Source organism: Festucalex cinctus, chromosome 11, assembly GCF_051991245.1.
Source record: "Festucalex cinctus isolate MCC-2025b chromosome 11, RoL_Fcin_1.0, whole genome shotgun sequence".
In the NCBI taxonomy this organism is placed as follows: Eukaryota; Metazoa; Chordata; class Actinopteri; order Syngnathiformes; family Syngnathidae; genus Festucalex; species Festucalex cinctus.
In genome coordinates this window covers 11,852,974-11,873,812 of record NC_135421.1, presented here as the reverse complement: position 1 = coordinate 11,873,812, position 20,839 = coordinate 11,852,974, and the positions used below count along the sequence as shown (strand labels likewise).

At 38.1% G+C, this 20,839-nt stretch overlaps 1 long non-coding RNA gene across 1 annotated transcript; it reads right to left on the bottom strand.

The window, feature by feature from the left end:
• Positions 1-5,454: 5,454 nt before the first annotated feature.
• LOC144030493 (uncharacterized) lies at positions 5,455-7,860 on the bottom strand. Its single transcript, XR_013287270.1, has 3 exons — positions 7,563-7,860; positions 6,615-6,858; positions 5,455-6,514 (listed from the first exon to the last, which is right to left on the bottom strand). It is a non-coding gene; the product is annotated as an uncharacterized LOC144030493 (long non-coding RNA).
• Between the last annotated feature and the right edge of the window lie 12,979 nt (positions 7,861-20,839).

Sequence of the window (20,839 nt, the reverse complement as noted above, 5' to 3'; positions counted from 1 at the left end):
CAACAAGAGCTTTAAAAGTGGTCGTAGCTGTAGTAGTCATAGTAATATTAGTTATTTAAGTAGCAGCAGCAGTAGCAGTCTAGTGAACCTCCCTTTATCACAAGGGGACATGTTAAAAGACCGACCCGTGAGACCTTATAAGAAAAATTGTTTCACCCCATACTACACACTTTAAATATATTTAGACTTATCAAAAGAAACTTAAATAAAACTAATTTTTAAAAGATTTCTTTAGCCCTTGCTCTCGTTATTTTGTTCGCACAGCTCTCCAAATAAGTGGTGAAATGTGTTTGTTTCAAGCTGTTTATTTGCCACTTTGAATTTTAATGTAAAAATTAAATATAAAACAAAAGAGAATGACACGTTTTATATTTGAATATTAGATCATTTAATTTCATCTAATGAAAGTTTGTTAGTGTAATACTACCAAATAATTATAAACAGCATTATGTTACAGTATTACAGCAATGCACATGTTACGGTCACTATAAACATCTGGTCATGAAGAATGGCAGGACCCAATAACACACAACACAGAGTTCTTGGCACTATTGAAGTTTTTGTTTCACACATGAGGTATTAGCACCAGAGATGGAATATGTAAAATGAATGGCTCAGAAAGTTGTTTTAAAAGTAGTTACGTTACTTACATGTTCATAGACACACAGTTTTTAATGGTCCCAAACCAGTCTTCATATTGGTAGCTAAATTGTGACATTAGCTTACCTGTCTTTGTGGGTTTTGTAGTGCTGAATGAGTTGAGACGTCCTTTCTTTCTTTCTTTCTTTCTTTCTTTCTTTCTTTCTTTCTTTCTTTCTTTCTTTCTTTCTTTCTTTCTTTCTTTCTTTCTTTCTTTCTTTCTTTCTTTCTTTCTTTCTTTCTTTCTTTCTTTCTTTTTCAAAAGGCAAACTATGCTAAAATTCTGATTTCCAACTAGAAACAAGCTGACTTGTCGTCAACTCTCCGTCCCAGCTGATTTTGTGCGAAAGGTGGACAACACCACGAACTGGTAGCCAATCAGTCGCAAGGGACATAAAGCAAAGAACAACTTGTGCAGACCCGCTGTCACTGAGTGGTAATTGAACTCGCACTCGGAACAGATATGGATTTACATAGCGCAGCGTAATCGTGTCACTGTGCCTTTTTTAATTAACTTGGTCCTCATAACATGTGCACGCTGCAAAAACTGAACTCTTAGCTAAGATATAACTTCTTAAATTTAACCTAAATTTGCTTCTTAATTTTGTTCTGACAAGTTATTTTTACTTAACATAAGATTATCAGACAAGATCATTCTGCTTATTTTCAAATACTTATTACTTAATTATCTTATTTGATCAAGCAGTCTTGGCATTGAGTGTTAACAGCCACATTTAAGTACTGTGAGCCTTAAAAGAAACATTTTTCCACATTTTAAGATGTCAAACCAACATCAAAGGCCCTGAACTGAGGTTTCATAAATTGAGTGTTCTTATTTTAAGATTTTGCATAATCTAGTAAGATAAATGGTAAGTGTGAAAACAAACAAACAAAAGTGCAATATAGCCCTTTATTGTAAGCAATTTCTGCGATTGGGTGGCAACCAGTCCAGGGTGTACCCCTCTTACTAACCAAAGCCAGCTGAGATAGGCTCCAGCACCCCCCACGACCCTTGTGAGGAATAAGCGGTCAAGAAAATGGATGGATGAATGTCAGCAATTTCTTTCTTGTCAAAAAAAAAAGAAAAAAAAAAGAAAAAAAAAGTGTTGTATTTACTCAGCTCATTCTTCCGGTTTCCAGTCAATATGCTACCATCTTGGTGGTCTAGTGGTAGTGTCTATATTCAGAATGGCAGGTTGTGGGTTCAATCCCTGGCAGGATCATACCAAATAGAGTCAAAATGGAACCCGTTACCTCCCTTCTTGACACTCAGGCTTAGTTGGCCAAACATAAATGGATGCATATGTATTAGGCTTACACACCAAAACATATAAGAATGACAACACAAGGATGAGAAGACAAGACTTGTTCGTTTTTACTCGCAGTGAGGAAAGCAGAGTTGGCAGGTACAAGCTGTCAAAGATGCTCTGGCAATTCTCTTTTTATTGGGATTGTTCCCTATCCGGTTACAAAAAATAGCGTTGCACTACTAAGGGGTGGAGAAAGTGCAATAGTGTAATGCTGCATTATCTTAAAATAACATATCTGTCTGCTTGGATGTAAGTGTGTTGCAATTAAGCATGTGATTATCCATTGTCAAGGAAAGTTCTCGTTTTTGCTTCTGCTCCAGACTTTGTGACTCAATTTAAACATAGCCACACTGAAATGTGCACACAATATGGTACAAATGGGTACACAATAGTTCACTTAAAGTTCATATGACTGTGAAGCATTTTACCAAATATATAATAACGTAGATACACTTTAAACGTAACAATATGTATTAAGAGAACTGTTATATTTATTACAGCTTGAAAAAAAGTCAATTGATGATATGGTTGAGATGGGCCTAGTAAATATTTTCTTTTTTTTTTCAAAATCTTACAGGTAAATTTATGTAAAATGTTCTTGTTCTGTTGCTAAACAATTTTGCTTATTTTGAGTAAGAATTTTCTTATTTTACTATATTTCTTTCTTAAATTTTGTAATGTCCTTGTTGCAGTGTGTCAGCACTCAGCAGATTCAGTCAGTAAATATATGCATGTCCGGCAGTGTGTGTGATGTATTAGAGGAGGTGTGTCACACTGATGTACACTACTGCACGGCTTGATCAGATTAGGCATTCAAAAAAAATCAGTTTGAAGTTAATATTATTCACATGAACCCCCGCTCTCACCGGCAATGATGAGTGTGTATGTGTGTGACGTGAGGGATGTCTCAGTTATCTTCACCGTGTCGAAGGAGAACATTTGGGGAGGCGAATCAGGAGGTTTTATTTCATGTAATTGGACAATTAATGTGATACTGCGTGTCATCTCTCACAGATACAAGCTTGTGATGTGTTCTACGTCCTTCTAGTTGTGTGTGTGTCTGCTGTGGTAAAGCACTCTTGTTTTCGTGTTGCTAATGTAAATGAGTTGGACTTGAAACGTGGTTAGGTTCTATCAGGTGACTGGAGCTCCGGTAGCCAATTAGATCCTCCAAAATAGTAAAATTACTGCTTGAGGCCTTTTTTTTTCATCTTGGAACTTCTTTAATCTGCCACCTTTGGACTTGTCGTTATAAGATGTAGAAAATGTGTTCAGGATGGAGATAAAATAGAACCTTAGCTGTTATTTCCTTTTTAAAGGAGTCTCTTCAGACTCGATGATCCCAAAACCAAAAGCTCAAATTTTGACTATCGGGGTGAGCTACATCTGATAATTTAATTCTCTGAAAAGCAGGTGTGACCACAAAAAAAGCCCATTAACAGCAATACACTCACCAGCCATAACATTAGGTACAACTGCACAATCCAATTAGATCAAAAAGTGCTTTTTAAATAGATCGGCACGTAAATGGGTTCAGCTAACATTTAAAAGCAAAGCGCATGGTTAGAAATACATCTTTCATGTATTGTGATTCAAAACCACTTAAGGATTTAGAGACCAGCAGCAACATTTTAAAATCTATTCTTTGACTTTCAAAAAGCCAAGGTAGCATTTGAGGACAAATGTGATTTGGTCCATTTTCCTGGTGTTTGTAAAGATTCTGTCGTCAGCATTTTGGATCAGCTGCAGCTGCCTGACTGCTTTTTTAATTTTTTTAAAATTTTTATTATGACCGATAAAGTCACCGTTACAGTAATCTAGCCTAATGAAAATGAAAGCCAGAACTTGTTTCTTGGTGTCAGCCCTTTTTTCAAGCTGTTTTTTAGGTGGTAATAATAGTCTGTGTCAAAAATGACACCAACGTTTCCGGCGTTGTTTTGTAGCATTCAATGACATAGCGGCAAGGTGGGCGAGCGCTGATTTTGGACCTTTCATTTTTGGGGCCCATAAACAATCATTTCTGTCTTCTCTGGATTGAGCTGGAGAAAATTCTGGTCCATCCACTAATTGATGAATACACTTCGTGTATGTAAGGAACTATAGACTATTGATGAATGTAAAGCTGTGTGTCATCTGCATAAGATTGACAAGAGATGTTGTGATGCTCCATAATCTGAGCAAGGGGCAGCATGTATAGATATTAAATAGAAGTGGTCTAAGAATCGGCCCTGGTGGAACGCCACGTGATCACTTTTTTTTTTCCACTCAGACTCATGTCAAAGGCAACAGAGACCTTTTTGATTGGTAGTGGTGGTAATCAGTGTAGTTCCTGCAATCCATTTGCTGATCAGGCTTCTTTCCATAGCACCGACTGGTTGATTGAGTTGGGGACGAGGGCTACCAATCAAGGATGGAGCAGCTGAAGATCGGTAAGACACCAGCACCCACAGTTTAACACCCACCCACAAACGCACACAATGATGATACAATTTAAAAGCCATGAAATATCATAAACCGGAACAGGGAAGCAGGTCGATATTAAAGCCCCAGTGTGTAGCTCACGACCGCCATCTATCGGTCAAACAAGATAATGCAATGATTTTAAGCACACGAACTACGGCGTCCCAGAGAGACCCTACTTCAACAGCCTACCACCAATTTCACCGGAACAGAACGCAAACAACTTCTGGTATTCCCTCGAGTGATGACGTAAGTGAATTGCATTTGTTAGACATACTGTACAGATCCCTAATAATTGTGATTTAGTCATTTAATTTCAGAATTAATATTTTTGTCGGCATTGTTTGGAAATACTGTACGTCAGCTAATGATAATGGCTATCTATGTTCATATTTGTTAGTGCAACTAAACCATGCAACAGAGAACACACAGTTATGTTATACGTTTTATAGACATGTGGACCATCTCAAAGGGGGCGAGAGAGACGACGAGGAAGAGAACGCGGTGCCTCGTAACGTACAATTATGTCATCATGGAAAAATAATTCCATTCGAGCATGCATGTGAATGGCTCAAAACATACCTTTGCTTGGAATATGTGGTATTTAGATTACATCGTTTGCTGATATGTTTAGTATATCGTGCAAAAATAATGGTGTTAACTGAACGACACATCTGCAACTCAGACTCGTAATTCCCCCCGTGTCTTGTTGCTACTAACCACTCAGAAAAGTGCTGCTTACAAAAACATTTGAAACCCTTTACTCAGATATCGATTTGTCACCATGTTGAACAATTTTACCTAATAAATATCACTAAGCAACTTAATTAGTTTTGATTGAAGATACAACAGCTTCCTTGTACTTCGATGTGCAGGAATTTACATGGCTTTCACAAATAGTCTTGCTCATGTAATAATGTACTTCATTGGCTCAGTGACTTTCAGTTCATTGTTTGGTACCTCATCTGACATACAATTGTTACCTTCTTGCAGAGACTCGTACAGGAAATGACCATGGAGGAACATGAAGATATCCAAGTCCAGCTGATAGACTGACACCAAGAAATACTTTTAGACACATCAGCACCACCATGATTTCCTGTACCTGGATCCCACATCAGCACCACCATGATTTCCTGTACCTGGATCCCAGACTGCAGCACCTTGGTGGACTTGTAGCAAATAAGTGACACTTTCCCAGATCCTTGAGGACAATACAAAGGTTTTTTACCTGGCATATAATTAGTCCATGTCTGACACTTGTTGTTGTAGTTTGTATAACTTGTATATTGTTGTTGTGTGTTAATTTGTACATTTTGAATAACTAAAAAAATACTATTTCCTTTGGCGTCAACATGCAGTGTTCATTCGACACCTAACCTAACACTATTTTACATGACCAGAAATGTAAAACATCAAAAGCCTGGAGAATTATTATAAATGCTTGCAATGACAAGGAATTCTTCATTGGCCAATGAATGTAAGGTACAGTACATGAAAATGAATGAATAAAATAAAGTAAAATAAAAGTCTACATGAAATGAACATATTAACTAAAAAAAAAAAAAATGCTGTTAGAATATAATGAGCTACATGAATTGCAGTTGTTCCAGAATTTTACCAATACGCTGTGCATTTCAAAATATGGAAAATAGACATACAGGTTTGGGCCAAAAGTAGTGTTACAGAGCAGGTATGTGTTGTACACAGCTAAAATATCTGATTAACTCAATACCATGATGGTTTTTTTTGTGTGTGTGTGTGTGTGTGTGTGCTGACATTGCCCCCCATTAACATTGCAACATTCCTCAAACTCTCCCGAACACAGTATGATCTGTAACACTACTTTTCGCCTACTCTATGATGTTATTGGGGCAAAATTAAGGAAGGCTTGTCCATTGATTGTGTGAACAGACTGCAGTAAAAATGAAGTCACTTCAATGTTTGCTGGTTTTATTAAGTTTGACATGCTCCTTGACTGCACAAGTACATGTTATGGAGTGAGGGCATGTTCCCACCAACGATGATATCATATTCTTCAAAGGCTTGCTGAGGAAAGTGAGGGAGGAGTCACTCCATGGCTTCAGACACCTGGTCAGCAGGTCCTGTGTAAAACAAGTGGTGCTTGTACATGTGACCATTCCGTATTGCTTCACACAAAAAGTTCATGTAGTGTGTAATACCGTCCATATGTAAATGACATACCAAGACGTCGGCTGACTTCAGTTTGTTGCAGCTCAGATATGGTAGGTGGAGATACTGGTGGTACAACACCGAAGCCTTCTGGGGTCCTCCATTCAAGTGTCCTCATTCGGGGCATTCCAATATGGCTGCTGACTCTCCCCTTGATATTTTTTTTTCTTGCAGGTCGGTGATGTATTTAAACGGTGCATGAATGCTTGTATACATCAGAATATGGTTCTGGAACCCCTCAAGTTTGGCTGTTGATCTAGTGTGACACAAACAAAAACACAATTATAAAATAAAATAGAATAATTGATGATACTACTATATGTCACCAACTTTCCAACAAAGCCCCCAAAATAGAGGTAAGATCTTTAGTTTTTGGGCCCAAAACATTGTATTAGCTAGATAAAAGTAACTTGACTGCATACTGCATAGAATATGCAAAGGCTGCTTGCTTGTCGAATTTCCGTGGAAAACGTGGCAGCCTGTAAATTCTTGTGCACCCAATTACACAATGGACCAGTACACACTTGAGTGAGAGAGTTCAGACTCTAGCAGTGCTTACGGTACAGCCAGCATTTAAGTCCAGAAAGTTATTCCCTGCCGAAAATTAATTTCGAGAACCCTATTTTCACCAACCACAACGAAAATAATTTTCAACTCCTCCACTAATACAGTATGCTTTAGATTCTCTATTGAAGTTATGGGCAAATATACCTCCGAAATCACAGTTACATTACATTACACAATAACTTGCGCATTTACTCTAAATATAACGTGCCAGCGGGAATCTTTTTTTTTTTTTCAAAGCAAGTAGCTACATAACGAAATCGTTCGAGTGGTGCGGAGTTGCTAATCAACAGATACAGTGATCGTAAAACAAAGGTACGAACATCGTATTAATTAGTACGGAGTATACTTTTTCTCTCGCTCTCAAAACGTAAACACAAATGTACTCTTACTTACCGGTCAAGTAGAAAGCAGTCGAAGGCACCGGCACGTCCCAAACCTAGTCTGTTCCTCATTTCTCTCCATCTGGCAAATGCGGCTACAATATAAACTCTTGTTTTGTCGCGCTGAAATAAAATAAATTCCCAAAGTAAGTGTGATGCTTGATAATGCTCTCTTCGGGGACCGGAAACTCTTCTTCTTCGTGGACATGCGGTCGCCATACAAACCGGAAGTGCGTTCCAAAAACGCGTTAAGAAATGGAGCGGTGAAATTTGTCTTTGACGGCACCCGTAGCAGAAAGATGGCGGCGAAACATGGCAGACACTAGCAGGCGAGGCGCGGACATGTAAGATAATTTGCGATTTCTAGACTAACCGTTATATTTTAAAAAAGTACGTTTATGCGGTACAACATATCTTTTTACATACTACTAACACAAACAATTGTTTTTTTTTTCCGAATGATTTATTATTTCACCACTAGATGCCACTGTATAATACTGAGTGTACCTTTAAATACGAGTGGTCTAAGAATGGACCCTTGTGGAACCCCACGTGATATTTGTTCCTTCACTCATGACTACCAATTGAAACAAAGTAATCCTGATCTAGCTCACCGTTCAGTCTTTCGAGCGGTATATTATGATCGACTGAGCTCTATAGCAATGCCAAGACGGTGGTTTTGAAAGCATGGTTGTTTATCTGTATGATGTTGTTTTGCATTATGTTCTGCATCATTATTAATGAAAACGAGCCGCTTGTTGCCCGCTAACGAGCATGTGTTTATATTTTATTTGCTGCCTTATCAGCTTGTCATCAGGGCTTCACTTCCAGATCACGGCTAACCCTCACTTTAGATGTGGCCTGATAAGCATCTCTATGCATGCATGCGCCGGCCCAATTGTACTACGGAGGAGGGAGAGTTTGCTTCCCCTCGCACCCCCCATGAAATGGAGATGTTATTACATTAGCAGCTAAAAGGGTTTATTCACAGTTAGTGCAGTTTAGGCATGCAAATGTAGGATTTTCAGTGGTGCTGTGTAGCCTGGAGGTATGGCGAAGAAAGCACAGGAGATTTGCAAGGATTAGTTCCACAGGTTCCTTTTATTATGGAAAGAAGGCTTGGCCAATGAAAGGAGGAGGAAAAGGTAAGTGGAGGATCGGAGAAGGGGCATTGAGGAGGGATGTTTTGGTTTATTCACTGACATCTTGTCTCTTTATGCGCCATGACAGTTGATAAACAGACATGCCTGATATAACCAGACACTGGCGTAAGCGATTATGATGACGATGGTGATGATGATGATCTTCCACGTGAAATGGACGGCGGAAACTCACGTCGAGGGCCGCCGCCGCAAACCGATAGGCTCGGCTCGTGAAGTTAAAACCTTCATTATCGCCGCACGAGGCGTGAGGTGTCACCTTCAACGGACCCGCCAAGCTGCGGGAGACCCGGCGCACTCACACGCACGCAAACACACGTGGAAAGGACACAAGTGGATCCATGGGAGATGAGGTTTGAGAGATGGAGGCTTTGAGGTGGATATGGACGGAAAGAGTCAGAATTAATGGTGTGGGGGACCCAGTCAAGGTCATCGTGGCTGGAGCATAGCGATGGCGGGCAAGGTGGTACGTCCCGTCGGTGGCGAAGGGACACACACGCACACGCGCACGCACACGCATACACAGAAGGCCGATGGCAAATGACTCGGTCTGTGCAGCAGGGAAGAGAATGATGGCAAAAATGAGAGGAAAGATTGATGGAAACTGTCAGTCTCAATTCTTCCAACAGCCTTTGACCTTCATCAAGGAGGTTGCAGGAAAGAGGATTTATTTAGTAAAAAAGCAAACATAAAAAAAAAAAAAATCCAATACACTGCAAAAACACTTCTCCTTAATATTAGGTCAAATACACTTGTTTATAGTGCAAATTTACTCAAAACAAGTGAAATTATCGGCCAGTGCAGTAAGATAATATTACTAACTTTTCTTGAAATAAGAAAAATGTGTAGAGCTATATTAATCTTAAAATAAGCTTTATACAATTATTCTAAGCAACAAATAAGGAAAATAAATCTTAAAATAAGCCATAAATACGTATTTTTAAATGTTAAATGTCCTTATTCCAAATAAATTAAATCTTTAAAAAACCTAAAACAACAATACTAAGCTACAAAACAATTAGTTAAATCAATCTGCAAAAACAAAACATAACAAAACCCGAAACACTCATGTTAAAGAGTAAATGGCTTTTATTGTTGCTTATAATGTTTTTACCCTTTTGTTTCCCAATTTAATTGATCGATGGTGAACCTGAAGCTCACAGGTATAGCTTGCAACACAAAACAAACAAACAAACAAACAAACAAACAAACAAACAAATAGCTTGTATCTTGAAAAATCATAAGTCAACTCACATGTTGAGCAACCACATTACACATACATTGTGTGTGCGTCTGATTCAGCTTTCTGTTTTGCATGTAACCTTTGACCTGTGACAAGCACATTGTGGGAATACATTTTTTTTGTGGTGCAGCTCTTTCATTTTCAACATTTGGTTGTTTTAACCATATTGAGTGTTCTTGAAGTAGGGACAGAAACGTGACTGTGAGACATGAGCACACACACATACACATGATACATGAATAAGGCCATTTGTACTCATGCACACACAAGCACACGACTGACCCAGTGGGCTGAACCTCCATCCATTCAGAACCACAGTGGAGCTGCTCCCCCTGCTGCTACTCAGAGGAAACTGCCTCTGGGGGCCCTCACACTGTAAACTTTCTTGGGCTTTCTGCCGATGGATTTGCGTGTGCGCGTGCATGTGTGTGTGTTACCTGCAGATCCATCATTATCCTGCATCCGGCCCCATGTAACCTCACCTTCTCATTCTATCCTTTGCCACATCTGCTTGTCATTGTTGTCTTTTTTTTTTATTTCACCGCCCGATCATCTCATCTGCACTTTTCACATCATAAAAAAGGCACATGTATGGGAGTGACTACAAGTGTCTCTTACTTTGGGGGAGTTATTGTTTTTATTAGTATGGAAAAAACATGAATCAATAACATGATCACTCAATTTTGCACAGATATACAGTGTCAAAAAAAATTCCTAGATTAGTAGTGTGATGAAAAGATTCATTGGTGCCCTGTAAATAACACTACTGATGCTTCCATTTTCTTCACACTGTATGTGATACATTCCACATGCAACTGATATCCACATATGGGGAGGCCTTATGAAAACATAGCAGTACCCCTCACATAAATTATTATTTTAAAAATGTTTTCAAGTATTTCTTAACACCTGTTTTCACCCTCTCTCTGTCTTCTTTTACTGTGAAGAAATGAAAAGAAGAACGCCTTGCTTGCACAGTTCTCTATAATCTATATTTCTAAAATAAGAGTCATAGTGTGCTTGCTTCAAGTTGTTTGTCACAGCCAGTAATGGTTTATAGTAAAACTGAAACATGAAACAAAAGACAATTAAACATTGTATAATATATAAATGACACACAAATATATTTCACAAAAGATTTTACTCAATGCTACTATACAGGTTGTCCATAAAGTCTGGGTACATGGTAAAAAAAAACACATACTTCTCAAAACAAAACAATTGTACTCAATTGTTATTATCCATCCATCCATTTTCTTGACCGCTTATTCCTCACAAGGGTCGCGGGGGCTGCTGGCGCCTATCTCAGCTGGCTCTGGGCAGTAGGCGGGGGACACCCTGGACTGGTTGCCAACCAATCGCAGGGCACACAGAGACAAACAACCATCCACACTCACAAGCACACCTAGGGACAATTCGGAGCGCCCAATTAACCTGCCATGCATGTCTTCGGAATGTGGGAGGAGACCGGAGTACCCGGAGAAGACCCACGCGGGCACGGGGAGAACATGCAAACTCCACCCAGGAAGGTCCGAGCCTGGACTCGAACCGGTCAATTGTTATGATGATAAATGATATTATCAGCATGATTTCCATTATTTGTAATGCAGAATTTGATGTACTTTGCTAAATTCATATGAACTCGCTGGAATAGGTTGAAGGTTAAATTCTTCTGAAATTTTGCAATAATTCCATCCACTTAAGAGTACAAGTAAGAGTGTGTATATATATATATATATATATATATATATATATATATATATATATATATATATATATATATATATATTTTTTTTCCTTCCTTTTTTTTTAATACATCATTTGTGGAAGGTAAAAACATTTCTGAACATTTTTCCATGGCTCTTTACCCCCTTGTGGTTCTTTGCTGATTATTGAGTTGAAGTCAGGGCTACCACAACGACCCTGCTGGGTCAGTGGGGTGGGTTTGCGGGGTGTGTTAATTGAGAGAATCAGGAAGAGGAGGCATTGGTTGTGGAAAAATAAATAAATAAATCACTGGGCAGAGAGTCACATTGATTAGGTTTTAATTTGGTCGAGAACCACCCCCCACTCACCCCACCCCAGACTCCAACACAGCCTTCCCACCTCCCCATCCCCCACGTTTCCCTCCTGAAGAAAGCGTTGCGTATAGAGTCAGGGTGGCCTGTGTGGTCAGAGGCAGCTGATAGGAGTAAATTCAGCTCAGCAGGCCTGTTGTTTGTGTTTACATTCTGTGGGGGTGTGCGTGTACGTACAGATGTTGCTTCACACATTTCAGCAACTTTGTAGGGAAAACACGATCCATCATGGTCTCGTTTCACAGGTGTTCATCACCTGATTTTTACTTCCCTCCAACTTTAATTTCATTTCATTTAGTTTGAATGTAGTCAGAGCACAGGCCAAGCTATCTTCTGATGTGTGTTTGCTTTACATATCTAATCACTCACAAGATATCTTTTTGTTTTCATAAGGTGTAGACTCAAAAAACATAAAGGGCAGAGACTGACTCTCAATTAGGTCAGTTATCTCAATTTTAAATTAGCCCTCTTGTTTTGTTTTAAGAAAAAAAAAGTGTGTGTGTTGTGTGAATTTGTTGTGTGAATAAGAGGCCTTTGCTGGGTCACATTCAACTAGAAAAGCGCAGAAATGCTGCAGGGCTGCTTCAAGCAAAGTGAGGCTGGCTTGGCTTGAGGCAAGAAGTGTCTTTTCCAAACATGGAACTTCACATATAAAAACTCATAATGAGATTGCAAACATGCCTTGCATGGGCAAAAGCAGCGATAGCATTTACGGCAGACCATCGTAATCCTCAGACATCTTTTTCCATTTCTACTTCCTGTAGTATAAGGAGTGACCTAGTGTCCCAAGACTTTTGACTGTACGTCAGTGGCTTTTGTCATCTTGACATTTCTGCTTGTATCATTCACACTCATGACCCCTCCGTCACACCAACCCAAGTTGGCCCCTAGGACCGTATCAGAGGCAGTGGGAGCAGCCCACACCTACTAGAACGGAAAGGGCGGAGGGAAGATGAGGAGCCAGGCCAGAGGAGCGTCAGAAGTTTCCTTTGGTGTCATGTAGTCTATGATAAGAGTTAATAACGGGAATGGATATGTCATTTGCGCACAGTTGTTGTCGCACCTCGTCACAATAAAGGTGTCGTGACAGCTGGAACACATAGTGACTTTTATTTTGTCGGTGCCGTGGGAAGCGTGTCACGACGTGTCTTCCTTCACATTGAACATGTTAGCATTATTAGCAAAAGTCACATGACGTCCCTAACCTGGAATGAATTTGGGGCTCATTTGACAAAAATTACATTGTTTGACATTTGCCCGAAAAATGGCCGTCGTGAGGAGCGATTTACTGACAATTCTGTTCCACCAAGAACCATTACGGGACTTTGCAGCTCCACAAGCACCATGACAACTCTAAAGAAAAGATAAGTCCTAGTGACACATTCACGATTCACGAAACACTTGCCTCGTAGTATAATAAATAGCACCAACAATTATATTTCTCTTAACCTCTGTCTGTTAAATTAAATATATTACGGTGGTCACAAAACACCTATCCAGTATTTTTTATTTATTTATTTTTAATTCTGATTGCTGCAGTAATTAGCAGTGGTAGACAATAGTATGATATCTATCTGTCATTATGGAGAGAGACATTTGTGTGACATAAATACTCTCAAAAATAAATGAAAACACCCTATTATAGCCTGGACATAATTTGAATTCCTTGTATTAAAATAAAATAAAATATAATAATAATAATAATAATAATAATAATAATAATAATAATAATAATAATAATAATAATAATAATAATAATAATACAAAATTTAAAAACAACCAAATTATTTGATATCAAACATTTTTTAAGTAGTGAAAATAGTTACTTTGTCTGATAACAAGTTACTTTTATTATGAAGTAATTTAATTGCTAACTCATTTACTTTTTTGACCAAGTAATTAGCAACTATAACTACTTTTATAAAGTAACGTTCCCAACACTGGTAAACAGACAACACAACTTAATACAGCAAGCCGCTTAAAATCACACAACACCATACAGTATAGTCAATATTATTCATGCAGATACAAAAAAAAAAAAAAAAAAAAAAAAAAAACTCATGGTGAATGTAAGTATCCTAGAAAAGTATTTAAAATGTGACAAATTAAGAAAAAATGTGTGTGAACTCTCACCTGTGCTTCCAAATTAAATTGCAGTCTCTGTAGGAAAAAGTCCACGGGACTATAACAAGTCTTTCTCCCCCACTGATATTTGAATCTGATCAAATTAGCACTTTTGAAAGAAATTGGAGTGCTGATTTAAGAATCCCGTGTTCCTGCCTGGGTTGAAGTGCGAGAATATTCGGGAGCGGGGGGGCATTCTGATTATTGCCAGCCCTGGAGGAAAGCGCTATTCCCGTGTTCCCAACTCTAAGGGAGAATTAATTAGGGCACAGAGCAGCCAGACATGCATGGCTAGCTCCAAAGCTGCATTAACATTATTCACAGGTGAAATGTATATCATTCACATTCACCTCCTGGATGATGAGCCACCGCTTCCAAGAAGTCAAACGTAATAATTCATTATGAAATCCATTATGACACACAGAGGAGTCAAACTTTGTATTTTGTACTCTGAGCACAAAAGAAAAAGAAAGCAACATGCATATATTTATATGAAACAATTACATCCAATAGTGATGTAAAGGCAAATTAATTAAGCATATTGATTGGGCAGTGCTGTGTGGATTTTTAATTAGCATATGCTTCAGTGTGTTAAACATGCCTGTGGTCCTTTTGAGTGGAACCAGGCGGAACCAAGCAAGTCGGCACAAGGTGTTATGTTAAACACAGGATTAACACTCAACATTCCCCATCATACTCCAACTAAAGAGTTTACTGCTGTTGAACTCCTTCACTAACCAAAACAGGAGCACAAATTACTACAGTCTATACAGATAAAAGTGTGCTGAGTGGAGACTTATCACATGTTGTAAACAAGTTCCCTGTGCAGTATTAACTCTTTTACTGCCCCACATTATTAAAATAAAAAAAAACTTTAATATGACAAAGGCTCTGCGATTGGCTGGCAACCAGTTCAGGGTGTACCCCACCTACTTACTGCCCAAAGCCAGCTGTGATAGGCTCCGGCACCCTCACAACCCTTGTGGATGGATGGATAACAAAGGCTTTAATCATTCAGGTCATCCTTGAGAATGTTCTATTTCATCAGATTTCGTCATTTCTCATTGTAATTTCATACACCAGCAGCCCATTGAAAAGAGATACAATGCTGACATCTGCTGGCCATAGTTAGCGAGTGTTTTTGATTCTACAACCCATTGACCAGGCAGTGCTGCATTTAGACGTTGCACTGCCCATTGATAAGAAAAAACGGTAGTTGACCTCATTTACCGTTTATGGTGGCATACATTGTGGTTTTACTCATTATTCATATTAAACGTTTTTGGTGGTCAAAGAGTTAAAGATGATCAGTCGCTTATGAGATGATTGCTTCACATTGTCGTGTGTGTCCATGTACTGGACTGAATGTTCCGGGGAGCTATGTAAACTCATTAGTTATGCCCAGTCTGCTTCAGTCCTTGATCTTCCACTGCGTTACAATATAACAGTGTAATAACAGTTGTTTAACATTGTCTCTGTCCACTGAATCCTCACATCACCAGAACCAGCTGGCTTGGCTACCTAAAAGACCAGAATTAATCTGCACACAAATGGCTGACATCCACCCTCGGAATTTTTTTTAATTTCAGTATTACGTAGTTTTAAAAAGTTCACATTAATGTTAGAAAAAGTTTTTAAAGTGTTTGTTTATCATATTATAAAGCCTAGGGCTGGGCATCGATTCTAAATTTCATTTCGATTCACAACCATTAAGTTCGATTCGATTTTTATGATACGATTCACTTCAATTCAATTGATTAATTATGGAACATCAATTGTTCTTAAATATCAACGACATTATTAAATCCCCACAAACATTAATTTCCAAATTAAATTTTGCGGAGGTAGTAACTGGTTAAATGATTTAGTTTATTAATAAATGTAACATGTTATAATCACTTGTTACACAAAAATTGACCTCAGCAAGGATGGGAGGAGCGTATTTTCATAATTTAATTCAATAATTGTTAATATAAAATTAAAAAGATTCTGAATTGTCTTCAAGTGCAATAAGTCAGGTCTTTCATTAATGTAAGAAAATACTTTTAAAATGTAAACAGTAAATTTCCAGAAAGCAGTAAGATACAAAAAAAATGTTCAATTCAATTTTCTTATGAATTTATGGGAAAAAGAGATATTAAAATAATCAATTCATGGATGTAAGAATCGATATCACGCTTGAAAAGGAAAATCAATTCAGTATTGATTATTTGATTTTTTTTTAAATCCAGCCCTAATAAAACCCTGACATTTAAAGAGTGATGTGTACACTTTTATATCCACTGTAAACATCAGAGTACAGGGATGGAATGAATATGTGAACCCACATGCTAATGACTTCACCGAGAGCTAATTGGAGACAGGAATCAGCCAAGCTGGAGTCAAATCAATATGAAAAGATCGGAGCTGCTGGTTAGATCTGCCCCACCCTATAAAGAAAGACACCAGTTTTGAGTTTCTTCTTCTTAAATAGCTTTACAATATGTGAACCACGCCTCGCTCAGCATATGCTAACATCTCGGTTGAAAATTTAACACTGTTTGCCTCACGTGAGGAATTTGGACCCAAAGGACATGGAAGTTGACAGGAGACAAAAATACAAAGTAACAACAGAACACAGGGTTGGATAAAGAACACATGGAAGGCAGCTTGCATGGAAGAAACCTGTATGACAAAAATGTCAATCAGAAACTGCAGTTAGGTCAATGCATGTTTCTATATGACATAATAAAGGCCGATAGGACAAAATAAGAATGACAAATACAGGACCATAGCAACTGCATAGCAAATGGAAACATCGCAAAGGACAAATACATGACCATATATGACAAAATAAGAGTGGACAATGTCACAAGGAGCCAACTCAAAGCAGAGTCACAACAGTATGAGCAAAACATTAACCAAGAATGGCTACACAGAAATGGCAGAATACCACCGAGGAATTCCACTGGTGTCTAAACAACATCACTACATTACATGCAAACTATTCTGTAGATAGACAACACAAAAGTTGAGCTGTTTGGAAGAAACACAGAATGCAATATTTGCAGAAAAAAAAAAAAAAACGCTATAGTGACAATTGGGATTTTGGGATTGCTTTGCTACCTCAGGGCCTGGACACATTGCTATCAATCAAAAAAACAACAAAAAAAAACAAAAACAAAAACAACAAAGCTGCGCAAGTCTTAATGCAACTTAAGGAAAGTTCCAAAAGGTTCACATACTTTTTCTAACCCACACTAGGCATATTTATCTGTTGTGTTGCTAGGAAATTGTTTCGGAATTACAGTATAAGTCTATACATATTATTACAAGCTAGTGTCACATTCGACTTATAATGAAGCTGTTATTTGAAATGAAATGTTTTACATTATACAGCTTCAATCAGTTCACTAAAGAGCAACAAAATTATTATATTATAATTATAGATTCCCATCACAACTTTAAACAAATAAAATAAATAAGAAACAAGAAAAACAATTTCATGTCAGTCCAGTTAATGTTTAATTAGCATACAGTCTTGTGTCACATCTGAGAATAACATTCAATCCAGAATCTAACAATTAGCTGTTCCTCCCTTTTCATTATTTGTCCTCTTTAAGCACAAGAATCTACAGTCTAATTTCCAGCAAAGTGGGTTTTTGAGAGGCGCTCTAATAAAACGCTTCGCCTCCTCCCAGTAGCCGGCCGGCGCTCCGGTTCGAGCCTTTCTCGGGCCCCCTGCCGGGTGTATTGATAAGCAGCACTGAACCCTGCGGTCAGTGTTTAATTGCATTATTTGGAGTCCTCTAGTCATCCTGCTCTCGCCTCCTTGATGGGAGGGAAGAACAAGTGTTTACTGATAAAGTGAGGTGAAGATCAAAAAGGATACACATGGAGACAGAGTGGGCGAACAGTCGGGAGTACGGCGTATGATATTGATGGATAAATGAGAGCTTCAGAGTCTTTTTTTCCACTTTTATTATATGTAATTTATGTTATTAGAAGTGAGAGATGGGTGGAGCGATTGAAGCATAACCTCTAGGGGTGTGAATTGCCTAGTACCTGACGATTCGATTCGTATCACGATTCACAGGTCACGATTCGATTCGATACCGATTAATCCCGATACGAATTTATAAGTCGATTGTTGCGATTTTTTTCCATTCAAATTTAGAAAATACTAATCAGTAAGCTTGTAGAGTGTACGATTTATATGAAAATGTATTATTTATTTATCTGAAATTTCAGTCTTATAGAGGTTGTAATCTGTTTCATGTTTGAACAGCATTAAAATAAAAATATTAAGGCTTAATGTTCCGTTCATATAACATTCTTCCATGCTCAAGGTGTGAATCCTAACCCGAAGTCAGACGTTTTGTTGAATATTTTTCCATTAAAAATGGAAGTTTAAAAATCGATTCACACACACACACAAAAAAAAAAAAAAAAAAGGCAATGATGATAAGACGTTGAATCGGTAAGACTACCGAATGAACAATTCTGAGCTCTTAAAAAATAAAAAAATAAAAATAAAAATAATATCGATTTTTTTTTATTGAATCGATTCGAGAATCGCGCGATGTAGTATTGCGATATATCGCCGAATCGATTTTTATTAACACCCCTAATAACCTCAATGTTTAATCCTCAAAATTCAAAACAGCCCCTGAAGGGCTTCATTGTCTCTTGGAACATTGTCTGTTTGGAAACTCAGACGTTGGTTGTTTGAATTTGCCGCACAGTTATTCAGATTTCAGAATGCCTCATAAAACGGAGCCAAGTGCAAGTACAATGAAAGTAAACAGTTGCGTTCAGAAATTAATCGGAGCCAAGCACGCTCTGCCTCCAACAGCACATAAGGACGATGAAATATTCGTCTAAATAGTTTTTTTCAGGTATCTGCACTTTACTTGAGTATTTTTCACTATGGCGACTTTTTACTTTTCAAACTCAAATATCTGTACTCTTGCTTCTTCCATTTTGAAAATGGGGTCGTTACTCTTGGAATGTGTGACAACACAAAGTAAACACATAAAACTCAACACGCTGTGAACTGGAAACCAATCGCTAGTCAACAAGAGCAAGCATGTTTGTTGTTATCAGTGTTGTCACAGATTACTTGAAAAAGTAATGTGATTACTGATTACTCCTCAAAAAAGTAATCTAGTTTACTGATTACATTATTTTCAAAGTAACTAAGTTACTCAAAAAGTAACTTATCAGTTACTTTTTGGTACCAATTTCCGCCCTTTGCTGCCTCAACATAAGAAATGACAACCGGTTACTTAAATCATACTTATAAAAGTGCATGAACTTGAAACATGAACATATTTATTTGTTTCTATTTCACTGGATTTACAATACATAAATTGTTGTAGTATAACACATTACATCTGCAGGCTGGGTACAAACCGTAACTATAACATTTACATGTAGGCCGGATGCAATTGTAACTATAACATTTTCTATTTTCTCAAGTACCAGAGCTGAACTACATTCATGGAGATAGGATTTTATTATTATTATTATTATTATTATTATTATTATTATTATTATTTTATTTATTTTATTTATTTTATTTATTTTATTTATTTTATTTATTTATTTTTTTGCTCTGGCATATTCTCTCTCAAAGTATGACGAGAAAGACACTGTGGGGCAGCTCAGCATTTTTGCTAGTAAGGATATTTTCTGTTATTATTATCCGGTTAAGGTGAAAGGTCTTGGATTTACTTCAAGTTCTTCTTTTTTCTTCATAGAAGAAGAAGAAGAAGAAGAAGAAGAAGAAGAATGGTGAAAGCAACTTCCACCAAAAGTACAGAAGTTCTTCTTTTTCTTCGTCTTTCAAAGAAGAAGAAGAAGAACGGTGAAATCAAGCAATTATTTTAGCAATTTATTTTTTTATTCTGTACTTTCAGTGAAAGTACAGAAGTTCTTCTTCTTCATCTTCTGAAGAAGAAGAAGAAGAAGAAGAAGAAGAAGAAGAAGAAGAAGAAGAAGAAGAAGAAGAAGAAGAAGAAAAAGAAGAAGAATTGTGAAAGCAAACAATTATTCCAAACTAGTTTTAAAATCTGTCTGGGAATAATGACTTACAAGGTCATTATAACGCTTCCCATCCTCCAAACAGAAGATGTTCCAAAGGCGATAAAAAGAGATTGACCAAGGCGTCATGCTTGAGCACCCCCCTTCCTCTCGCTCTGACGTTTTTGTGGTGGCATCTGAAAGTTGCATTGTCCATTCTCTCATGCCCCGTACCCCTCTATCCATCCTTAAGCCCCTCCCCAGCCTCCTACTCCACTGCACAGACATGCAAAGGTCAGAGGGACGAGCGTCCCTCTATTCATGAGCGGCCAGCTGCACCCTCTTCCTCACCTGGTGCCTCATCATAAATGGACTCAGAGTATGACACAAACTTTTTGTGTTCTTAGTGGCTTTTTGTCCATCAACTTCATTTGGGATGAGACTACATCCATCCAAATTGTGCAATGGTGTGGAAGAAGAACCCCCCGAGTCCCTGTGGTGGTCATTGTGGACGCACCCCTCCTTTTAGAAGGAGCTGAGGTGGAAAAAAAGTGACGGTGTTGCGCTCAAACTGAGAGGTTGGTAAGGGACACGGAGCGTAGCCGCACTTCCTGGCAACGCGACATTTTCGGGCAGGATATGGTGACTGATTACATCATCATCACGCCAAGTTGATCATGTG